General features: G+C 34.3%; 1 protein-coding gene across 2 annotated transcripts in view; it reads left to right on the top strand.

The window, feature by feature from the left end:
* Positions 1-12,792, top strand: part of LOC135226577 (lens fiber major intrinsic protein-like) — a 150,152-nt gene that overhangs the window by 131,250 nt on the left and 6,110 nt on the right. The window lies entirely within an intron of this gene.

Genomic DNA, 12,792 nt, shown 5'->3' on the forward strand with positions numbered 1-12,792 from the left:
ACTGACCCTTTGATATTGAAAGAAATTGGTAAATTGTTTAAACTTTAAGGTAGGCAGTAGAGATAAATTTGTAAACACGCTAAGTGTTCAGCTGTGTTAATGAGATTGCCAATCCCGCATCCATGACACCTGTCAGGTCTTGATTTGTAGTCTCCTTCGGTGGGTACGATTGTCGGTAATGTCCCCTGAGAGTATATTGTGGGTGGGTATGCAGTCTCAAACGGCTGTGTGTGTATGTTAGTCTGTACTATCTCTTTAGTATATATATTTGTGACTAATACTATGTATCTGTCCATCGTCAGTGGCTTGGAAATAAAGTCGAAACCGGTCAGGATCATGACCTACACCCCGTCTCTTGTTTTTCACCTGTGTGTGTGTACATATATATATATATATATATATATATATATATATATATATATATATATATATATATATATATATAGTAAATGCTTTTCCTTGTTACCCGATTTAATTATTTCTTTTCTAGAGAGAGAGAGAGTAAGAGAGAGAGAGAGAGAGAGAGAGAGAGAGAGATGCTCTCCTAATTATATAAAAAAAAAAAAATAAAAAAAAAAAACAAGAAAGCTCCGCTAATTGATGCAAAAGCAGCTGACAAGTGCTCGCGCTCCAAATCTTGTTTGTACCCCTGGCCATTGAAGAGCGAAGGGAAAAATGCGCTTAGGAGTCGTTCGGCTAAGCCCCAGTTGGACCTAATGAAGTAAATGAGTGACCAGAGCGCTTCGAGTTGTCGTGCTGTCGTAGGTTCACATCACCGGTACATCTAATGTCTAGACCAGTCCCTTACGACGCTCCTGATCGGCTGTTGATAAGCCAATCACGGTGCTGGAAAGTCTGTCTCTCTCAAGAGTTCTCATAGGTAGGATACGTCTTTCAAAAGCATCCCTCAGGAAAGGTGGAACACACATCCTGCCTACGTGAACTCTATCGAGAGACAGAGTTTCCAGCCCTGTCACTGGCTGATCAACAGCCAGTCAGGAGCGTCGTACGGGACTGGCCTCGTCATCAAATGCACGGCTAATATGAATCTACTATAGTCCTAAACTCTGTATTTGCGGAAGTATTTTTCCAATCTGGAATCAATTACTTATTGATTTTCTCTTTCCAGTCTGATGTCATATTTATGGATTCGGTCTTCCTGTCTGAAACTCATCTCATATTCATATCTTAGACGCCATACTTATTTCTTGATACTGTTTTGTTCTGGCACTCACTATTGATTCATTTATTCTTCTAGTCTGAAGCTTCATGCACTGCATTTATGCATCTGTCCTTCCAACTTGAAAACCCATATTTGTTCTTCCCACCTGAAACTTCTCACTCGTTTTATATTACATTTTTTACATCTAAAACTCCATGGCACACACACACACACACATATATATATATATATATATATATATATATATATATATATATATATATATATATATATGTATGTAGATGTATGTATGTTGATTGCTTGATTGATCGATTTTCATTTTGTCGATGAGAAGTTCTCTAGTTACTTTTATTAATCACCTCTAAAACTGCAAATTTCTTTGGTTTGCCCATAATTGTCTTCCATTCAGAAACTTCGTGCCTCTTCCCCCCCCCCCCCCCCCCCCCACACACACACACACACACACACACACACACACACATATATATATATATATATATATTGACATTTTTATGTATCTAAATTCAGCGAGCATTTCTCAAACTAATGAAGGGTGGGGAGTTTTTTATTAACATTCCCTGGCATTGTGACAGCGTTAGTAGCACCGGCAGCTATCATTAATTAAGAGAGATTAATCATTTTAAAACTCGCCCAGAAAAGCAATTAAGACACTCGGAGTGTAATAACCATTTGCTGAACCCATTAGTCACGGGGCATGACTGTTTAGGAAGTCCCTTCTTGGAAATATTGTCCCCATGACCTCATAAAAAAGTCCCTCTTTGGAATATTATCCCCTTGACCTCTTAAAAAAAGTCCCTCTTTGGAATATTATCCCCTTGACCTCTTAAAAAAAGTCCTTCTTTGGAATATTATCCCCTTGACCTCTTAAAAAAGTCCCTCTTTGGAATGTTATCCCCTTACTCTAAAAAAGTCCCTCTTTGGAATATTATTCCCCTTGACCTCATAAAAAAAAGTCCTTTCTTTGGAAATATTATCCCCTTGACCTCTTAAAAAAGGTCCCATCTTTGGAATATTACCCCCTTTGACCTATTAAAAAAGTACTTAAGAAAAAAGTCCCTCTTTTGAATTTTTGTTATCCCTTGACTCTCTTAAAAGTTCCCTTCCCCTTTTGGTAATATTGTCCCCTTTGACCTTCATTAAAAAAGTCCCTCTTTCGGAATATTAATCCCCTTGACCTCATTAAAAAAAAAGTCCCTTCTTTGGAATATTCTTCCCCTATTTACACCTCGTTTTAAAAAGTCCCTCTTTTTGGAATTTAACCACCGGTCCCTTGACCTTCCCTTAAGAAAGTCCTCTTTGGGAATATTAAAAATCCCCTTGCCCTCTTAAAAAAGTCCTCTTTGGAATATTATTCCCCCTTTGACCTTCTTGAAAAAAGTCCGCTCTTTGAATTATTAATCCCCTTGAACCTCTTAAAAAAGTCCCTCCCCTTTTGAATAAAAAATTATTCCCCTTTGGAATCCCATTAAAAACGGTCCCTCTTTTGGAATATTATCCCCCTTGACCTCTTAAAAAAGTCCCCTTCTTTTTGGAATATTATCCCCTTGACCCTCTTAAAAAAAGTCCCTCTTTTGGAATAATTATCCCCCTTGGAACCTCCCATTAAAAAAAAACAAAAAAATTCCTTCTTTGGAATAATTATCCCCTTGAACCTCTTAAAAAAGTCCCTCTTTGGAAATTTAATTACCCCCTTGACCTCTTTAAAAAAAAAGTCCCCTCTTTTTGAAATATTATTCCCCTTGAAAAACCTTTTCCTTAAACCCCATTAAAAAAGGTCCCTCTTTTGGAATCCCCATTAAAAACCCCCCTTGGACCCCGCCCTCATTAAAAAAGTCCCTTCTTTTGGAAATATTAAAAAAATCATTTCCCCTTTGAACCACTTAAAAAAGTCCCTCTTTGGAAATATTATTTATCCCCTAAAAAAAAACCTCAATTAAAAAAAAAGTCCCTCCCTTTGGAATATTATCCCCTTGACCCTCAATAAAAAAAAAAAAAAGTCCCTCCTTTGGAATATTACCCCCTTGGACCTCTTAAAACAAAAGATTACCCCCCACCCCCCCCCCACCCTCTTTGGAATATTATCCCCCTTGACCCTCTTAAAAAAAGGGTCCCTCTTTAATAATTATCCCCTTGACCTCTTAAAAAAGGTTCCCCTCTTTAAAAAATTTTGAATATTATCCCTTGACCTCTTAAAACAAAAGGTCCCCTTTTGGAATATTATACCCCCTTGACCTTTCGGAAAAAAAAAAAAAGTCCCTCTTTTTGGAATATTATCCCCCTTGCCTCTTAAAAAAGGTCCCTTCTTTTGGAATATTATCCCCTTGACCTCTTAAAAAAAGTTCCCTCTTTTGGAATATTATCCCCCTTGAAAAAACCCTCTTTAAACCAAAGTCCTCCCCTTTTGGAATATTATCCCCTTGACCAAAAAACCTCAATAAAAAAATCCCTTCTTGGTCATTATTATCGCCCTTTTGACCTTCTTAAAAAAGTCCCTCTTTTGAATATTATCCCGCCCTTGGAACCCTTAAAAAGTCCCTCTTTGGAAATTATTCCCCCCTTGACCTCTTAAAAAAAAAAGTCCCTTTCTTTTGAATATTATCCCCTTGACCTCTTAAAAAAAGTCCCTTCTTTGGAATATTATCCCCCTTGACCACTTCTTAAAAAGTCCCTTTTTGAAATATTAATCCCCTTGACCCTCATAAAAAGTCCCTCCTATTGGAAGATTTGAATCCCTTTTTTGGACCTCCAATTAAACAAAAAAGTCCCTTCTTTGGAATATTAGCCCCTTGAACCTCCTTAAAAAAGTCCCTTCTTTGGAATTTATCCCCCTTGACCTTTAAAAAAAAGTCCCTTCTTTTGGAATATTATTCCCTTGGACCTCTTAAAAAGCCCCTTCTTTGGAATATTTAATCCCCTTGACCTCCAATACAAAAAAAGTCCCTTCTTTTTGGAATATTATCCCCTTGACCTTTAAAAAAGTCCTTTTTTTGGAATATTTATCCCCTTGAACCTCTTAAAAAAAGTCCAAAAAATCTTTGGAAATTGTTCCCTTGACCCTTAAAAAAAAGTCCCCACGCCCTCCCCTTTGGGAAAAAATTTAATTTGTTCCCTTGACCTCTTAAAAAAGTCCCTCTTTGGAATATTGTTCCCTTGACCTCTTAAAAAAGTCCCTCTTTTGGAATTATTGTTCCCAAGGAACCCTACTTAAAAAAGGTTCCTTCTTTGGAATTATTGGGCCCCCTTGACCTCTTAAAAAAGTCCCTCTTTGGAATATTGTTCCCTTGACCTCTTAAAAAAGTCCCTCTTTGGAATATTGTTCCCTTGACCTCTTAAAAAAGTCCCTCTTTGGAATATTATTCCCATGACCTCTTAAAAAAGTCCTCCTTTGGAATATTGTCCCCGTGAGCGTTTAATAAATGTCCTTCTTTGGAATATTGTCGCTATGACCTTTTAAAAAAGTCCTTCTTTGGAATTGTATCCTCATGAGCTTTTAGTAAAAAGTCCTTCTTTGGAATACTGTCCCCTATGACCTATTAATAAAGTCCTTCCTTGGAATATTGTTCCCATGACCTTTTGAAAGGTTCTTCTTTGGAATATTGTCCTTATGACTTTTCAAAAAGTCATTATTTGGAATGTTGTCCTCGTGACGTTTCAGAAAGTCCTTCTTTGGACTATTGTTCCCATGACCTTTAGAAAGGTCCTACTTTGAAATATTACCCCCATGTACTTTTAATAAGAAGTCATTCTTTGAAATATTGTCCGCATGACCTTTTGAAGTCTTTCTTTGGGATATTGTCACCATGACGTTTTATGAAGATAAAAAAGATATTTTTATGTATCTGTATTTCGTGAAGATAAAAAAAACTGTTACAGAATGCTATGTTTTGACATTGTTGTGTTTACAACGCTCAATGTTTGGAAGAAACATTACTTAGAAATTTGATATTCTCGATGTGAATGGGTTGAGATGAAACTTTGTATATATCAAGATTTGTATCGCCATCATTTTATGAACCATTTTTCAATTATGGTAAACCATTGTTCGCTGAGATCATCAAGTATCTATATTGTAGAGAAGAAAATTGTCTTCGTTGACGAAGATTGTAAATAGCTGTTGCTTTGCGAACAATTCTTGTTATTCAGTATCAGAATCATCTTTTAGGGCTACCTAGATCGTTAAGGCTTTTTGTATTAAGAAGAACTATTTTCTCTGTTAGATCGTTGTGACAATTGCTCTACATTTACTGAGATAATGTTATAGACCCCTAAAAGCTTTCTTTGTCACATTTTTTGTGTTAATGTCATGATAGAAGAAATTGTACCGTTTTCGTGCTGAGCATTTTTATATGGCGTGGTTGGTATAGTCTTGACCTGCCACCTCAGTGGCCGCGAGTTCGGTTCTCGGGCATTCCATCGAGGTGTGAGATATGTTATTTCTGGTGAAAGAAGTCCATTCACGACGTGGTTCGGAAGTCACGTAAAGCCGTTGGTCCAGTTGATGAATAACCACTGGTTCCATGCAACGTAAAAACTCCATACAAACAAACAAAGGGAAGACCATTTATCAAGGCCGTGCATAATAGTATAAGTATATATATATGTGTGTATATATATATATATCTTTATATATATATATATATATATATATATGTATATGATATATGTATAGTATATATATATATATAACATATATATACATACACACACATATATCTTTAAATCCACTTAAAGTAAGTCTCGCAACATCTCATTGATTCATAGTGAACTTGAGAATGTAGATATAAACTATGAAAGTACTTGTTCCAAGTACCCAGTTTCACTCACCTTCCTACTGTGGACTTAAGGATACCCTTCCCCCAGCTTTATGACAATATATATATATATATATATATATATATATATATATATATATAAATTATAAAATATACCGCTTTTACCGGGAGCACAACTCAAAGAGGAGGTCGGCCAGATCCCATCCAATTATATAGTTGCTAATGATACAAAAGGCAGAGGAAGAATCCTCTCCTAGCTATTCATCTCGTTTTCGGGCTTATAGGTTTTTTTCTTTTTCTTTTTTTTTCATCAGGAAGGTTTGTAAAGTTGTCGGGTTCATTTACTTTCCAGGTGTAGTTGGTGTGTTTTGATTTATTCTGGCATAGTTTGAGTTTATTCGGGAATAGTTCATATTCGTGTGTTGATTTGTTCGTGAGCCGGTTGGATTTTGTCAGTGGCTTTATTCTTAAAATAGTTTGTTTATTTTTGTGTGCTGATTTATTCTCGCATAGTTTTCACTTTGTTTGTTGATTTATTCTTGCATAGTTTTGAGTATTTTTGTGTTTTTTCTAGTTTGAATTTCGTCTTGATTTATTTTTGCATAGGTTGAGTTTTGTGTGTTGATTTATTTTTGTATAGTTTGAATTTGTTTCTTAATTTATTCTTGCTTAGTTTACATTTTGTCTGTTGATTTAGTCTTGAATAGTTTGAATTTGTTTGTTTATTTATTCTTTCTTAGTTTGAATTTTGTCCGTTGATTTATTCTTGAATAGCTTGAATTTGTTTCTTAATTTATTCTTTCTTAGTTTGAATTTTGTCTGTAGATTTTTACTTTCATAGTTTGAATTTTGTTTGCTGATTTATTCTTGCATAGTTTGAATTTTGTCTGTTGATTTTTTCTTGCATAATTTGAATTTTGTTTGCTGATTTATTCTTACATAGTTTGAATTTCGTTTGTTGATTTATTTTTGAATAATTTGAATTTGTTAGTTGATTTATTCTTACATAGTTTGAATTTTGTCTAGATTTATTCTGACACTTTGAATTTGTTCAAGAATAGTTCGTATGTGTTGATTTATTCACGGAGAGTTTCGTATGCATTTGCAGATTTATTCATGAATAGTTTCGTATTCATGTGTTGATTTATTCATGAATGGTTCGTATTCATTTTTCGTTCAAGCGTACTTTACTCATGAATAATTCCTATTTATTTGTTGATTTATTCATGAATAGTTCTTATTCATGTGTTCATTTATTCATGACTAGTTCGAAGTTTTTGTCCCTCAATTTATTCATTTTTAATGTGTAATTTATCTGTGTTGATTTATTGATGAGTAATTTGTAATTTGCGTCGGTTGAGTTAATCAAACGTTGTTTGTAATTCATGTCCATTGATTTTTTCTGACATTGGAATTATTTTTTTTGATTCATGAATATTGTTGTTATGTATGATTTATTTCGTACTTGTCAGTTGATTTATTTACAAGGTGGCCGCGAGGTCGATTCTCGGGCATTCCATTGAGGTGTGAGAGTTGTGTATTACTGGTGATAGAAGTTCACTCTCGACGTGGTTCGGAAGTCACGTAAACCCGTTGGTACAGTTTCTGAATAACCACTGGATCCATGTAACGTATAAACAAAATACGAACAAACAAACAAACAAGGGGTTAGTAATGTAGTATGCTTGTTGATTTACTTATCAGCAGTATTCAAAATAAGTCTTCTTAATTCTATTTCAAAATTTAGAGCTTCTTATCTAACTGAGACTTATCTACAAATGGAATTTAATACTTGTATGCAGAAAAGTATTTACTTCAGAGGATGACAAATTTGAATCTGTCAAGATTGTCTTACCTGTCAGCCAGTCTACAGGTGGGATAAACGTATACAGATGAAACTTGTGCTTCCCGCAGAGCAGGAAACTGGAAAAAAAAATTATTTTTTATTTTAGCAATTTTAAATCAATGTTCAATTAAAAATTTCTTTCTGATAAATAAATGCTAATAGATATGTAAACGTTGAATAAATTATCTGATGACCTTAGTAAGAAGGGAGGATCCAAGATTTTGGTTATCAACAAGAGTTAGCCTTTTCTGCATTGAATATTAATAAATATTGAAGGTTGCGTGTAGGTATACCTGTGAACACACGTACTCGCACATAAGCACAAATTTTATGTATGTGTATGTATGTAATATATATATATATATATATATATATATATATATATATGTGTGTGTGTGTGTGTGTGTGTGTGTGTGTGTGTGTGTGTGTGATGGAAATCTTACATAGGAATTTGAAAGCCGTTCTGAAAATTCGGTCACATTCCTAATATTTCAACACCCACGTTTTGGAAAGCCATTTTTCCTGGAATCATATTAGAAAAATAATTTATACTTATAATATATATAATTTATAATATATATTATATACAACATACATACATATATCTATATATATATATATATATATATATATCATTACATACATACACCATAGAAATAGGTAGCAAGCCTTCCAACTGAAACCTCCGTCTGCCAAGAAAGCAACCGTGGAAACGTTGAAATTATATTTCCCAACCTGAGGTTTCATGCATTATTTTTGGTCAGATTAGGCGCTGTAACAGTCCTCCCAACCCTTGTCGACAGAACAGAGCCTATCATTTATTCAAGCAGGTCTTCCCATTGCTGTTGGTCCTTGTTTGAGAAAGTCTCGCTAACGACCGGAATTGGACTTAAAAAAAAAAAAAAAAAAAAAAAAAAAAAAAAAAAAAAAAAACAAAAAAAAAAAAAAAAAAAAAAAAAAAAAAAAAAAAAAACCATTGACGTTTGAACGTATTCAGAGAAGTTCGAGCCACGATGAAAGTTTCGTAAACCTGAACTTTAAAAAACAAGCTGTATGGAATATAGAATTTTGGTCCAAGGCCAAGCGCTGGGACCTATGAGGTCATTCATCGCTGAAGTGGAAATTGATAGGAGTGAGGTTTGCAAGGTGTAACAGGAAGAAAACCTCAAAGCAGTTGCACCATGAAATAATTGTTAGGAGAGGGTGGAAAGCAGATGGAAGAAAGAGAATATGAAAAGAGGTAAAGTAAAAGGAATGAAAGGGGGCTGCAGCTAGGGGCCGAAGGGACGCTTGCAAAGGACCTTAATTAAGTAATGGGTGCACTGGCAGCACTGCCCCGCCCCACTCTCTCTCTCTCTCTCTCTCTCTCTCTCTCTCTACGAGGACCAAGCTATATTAATTAAGGTTAGGTAAAGAATTACGTAGCAAAAATAGAACTTCTTTCATATTTACTCTCGTTTACTCTCCAGTACAGAAAAGGCGAACCGTTAAAAAGTATAAACTTTCACTAAATTTAGACGTTTTAGAATACATTCAAAGGAGAAAAGACGTGAATATGATTTTTTTAACCGGTAACATTTTTTCTTAAAGTTACAAGCATGTCACTGTATCTTTCAATCTGAGAGTTGTCATGAATATTTAAGCATATGAGTTGAAAACAGGTATGAAATATATATGAAGTATTTAAAAATTCTGAGAGTGTTTACAGACAATGTCATTTATATATATATATATATATATATATATATATATATATATATATATATATATATATATATATATATCACAATAAGTCACCAAACAGCACGTGACAAATGTGTACGTAAATAGCCACATGAAAGGTGAAGAATCAAAGACCAGGTACCAAGCGCTTTCGTGTATTGCGTACACTTCTTCTGGGTACAAAGTAAAATAAATAAATAGAAACATAAACAAGAAAATTTCACAGAACAAAGATCAAAGCCATTAACAAGCAAATTATCATTACAAATTGTCACTACCAAACAAGTAAGAATACTTTAAAAGTGCTTAAGAACTGAAACTGCAGTTAGTATAACAGGCTGTTGCTAAAAGGTGACATTGTATTTCCCTACAATTTTATAAACAAGGTAACTATCTAATTTAAAAAGACCTGAACTCAGATTCATTAGTTGATCGTTAAAATGCTTAATAAATGCAGATTCTATTATGTTTCTTTTTACAATATGGTTACAAAATATTACTTCAGATGCATTTTTCCAGTCTATACTATGGTTAAAATCATTCATGTGTACAAATAAAGCACTCGTCGATTGTCCTGTTCTAACTGCGTAACGGTGTTGTTTTAGACGGTAATCTAGTTCTTTACCAGTTTGACCAAGGTAGTTGTAATTACAGCCAGCACAAGGAATCGTGTAAATGCAGCCACTAGATTGTTTTGGGGAATTACGCACAATGATATTTTGAAGTGTTCCTGAATTTTTATATACCACATTTATCTTGAAAGTTTTCAGTAATTTCTGAATAAAAGAAAGATTGACATTATATGGCAGTGTTAAGATATTTTCTCTCACAAAAGGCTCCCTATTGTTAGCGGAATAAAAAATATTTCTAGCTTTCTGCAAAGATTTGTCAATTAAAAACTTTGGGTATTTTAAACCTATTTCCTACGTCATAAATTTTACAATTCTCGGAGTCTAGGAATTCCGGACTGCAAATATATATATATATATATATGATATATATATATATATATATATATATATATATATATATATATATACATACATATATATATATACTCTTATAGATGTATAGTATGTTATATATTAATTATATATATATATTTAATATATATATATATATATTTATTTTATATATATATCTATATATATATATATAATATATTATATATATATATATATATATATATATATATAATATTATAGGTAAGTAGTATATATATATACATATGTATATATATTTGAACGATAAATAAGCAAAAAATGAAACGTGGAAATAAGCCTAGACACTTTTCAGTATTCTTATAGTGGAAAGCAGCTGGTTGTAATTACAATAAACCCAGGATTCCAACCATTTATATATCTAAAAAAATAGAAATTCTGATTTGATTCCATTTCAGCTCTCCTTATCACTTCATTCGCAGGCGACTGTTCATTTGGGCTTTTCACTGAAGACCTTCCTGGTCGTTATCATTAATGAATTGTCAGAGTTCTGGAGTAATAAGCATTAAAGTTGAGATAGAATTATCAAATCTGATTTCCTCGGTGCAACACACACACATACACACACACACACACACACACATATATATATATATATATGTGTGTGTGTGTGTGTGTGTGTGTGTGTGTGTGTGTGTGTGTGAAAGAGTGCGTGGACCAAAAAAAATAAAAAGTTTAAGAACCATTGTATCTTGACATTTATAACTATTATATTTAAAAACCATCTTGACTTAATTAGCTTAACCTCTTATGACAGAACATGATTTATAAAGGATAACAAATAGCCATTTGATTTAGAACATTAACTCAGGAGCTTTGGCATTGTTCCTTTCTTCGAGGGAATTATTTGCACAGACCATTTTTAAACAAAGGGGACTTTTTTTTTTATTCTCTTTAATTATCAAGTTACCCACCACCCTCCTTACTCTTGGTTTGGTATTCAGGTCGTGAAAAAATTCCTGGAGTCTTTCCGTGCAAGGCTTACTCATACCATTTAACTTGAAAGGCATTGCAGTCGAAATTCGTCTTAAATGCTCACAGATCATAACTTTCTGACCCTTATTAAATAAGTGCTCTGTCTATAATAATACAAGGTGAGTTAAAAAAAAAAAAAAAAATTAGAGAAAAAAGTCAAGTATATCTTAGTTTAACCAGACCACTGAGCTGATTAACAGCTCTTCTAGGGCTGGCCCGAAGGATTAGATATTCTTTTACGTGGCTAGGAACCAATTGGTTACTTAGCAACGGGACCTACAGCTTATTGCGGGATCCTAACCACATCGAGAAATGAACTTCTATCACTAGAAATAAATTCTTCTGATTCCGCGTTGGCAGGGCTGGGAATCGAACCCGGACGCTGGGATCGGTAGTAGAGCGCATAACCGACTCGTCCAACGAGGAACTTTAAAGGCGAATGGATCTTGTTTGTCCGCCCCGGTGTGAAACTTGGAGCGTCGGGAGCGTAAGTTCGTACACTTTCGTATCGACCGTGCTAACTACAGCGGCGACCGGTCGACCTGTGCGCAGCTTAGCTTAGCGCTCGCCATCAAGCTTATAAGCTGGTCATCCTCACTATTCTTAGACTGGTTAGACAACAAGGTGGTGTAAAATAAGATCACAGGCTCTTCAAGGTTACACCAAGCTGCACAGAATGAAGACTTGCAGAAAAGATCCTGTAATAACGTTATCAAAAAATGCTTTTTCAAGTTCTCCCTCGGTAGTTTTACCCCCTTCCTTATCAACAAATGATTTTACACACAATATTTATTGTTTCTCCCAACTGTGATTCAACTTTTCACTGATCTTTTTTGACTGAGTTATAAATAATAACACCTCACACATATATCTTTCTGAATTTCATGGCTGTAACACGATCCTTGCACTTTCCCGTTGACAATACTTTGCGTAATGAATATAGGACGCCATTTAAATGTACTCACATGTAATTACTCCATATTTATTCATAATACCAGTAGGCATCTTAATGAATAGAGTGGCCGCTTTCGCTTCAGAGTTTCATGAGTTGAAACAGGTATGAAATATATATGAAGTATTTAAAAATTCTGAGAGTGTTTACAGACAGTTTCATTTCGCTCACAGGGGCGTCATTTCAGATTTTTGTGGTGGGGGGGGGGGGGGGCTGGCAAAGACGGTTTGGCGAGCGAAATGAGCTTAATCAGCTGGTTTTTTTTTTTTTTTTTTTTTCTATTTTGAGCTATTTTATGTCTTTTTAAAGCCACGTGATCA

The sequence above is a fragment of the Macrobrachium nipponense genome, chromosome 14 (assembly GCF_015104395.2).
Source record: "Macrobrachium nipponense isolate FS-2020 chromosome 14, ASM1510439v2, whole genome shotgun sequence".
In the NCBI taxonomy this organism is placed as follows: Eukaryota; Metazoa; Arthropoda; class Malacostraca; order Decapoda; family Palaemonidae; genus Macrobrachium; species Macrobrachium nipponense.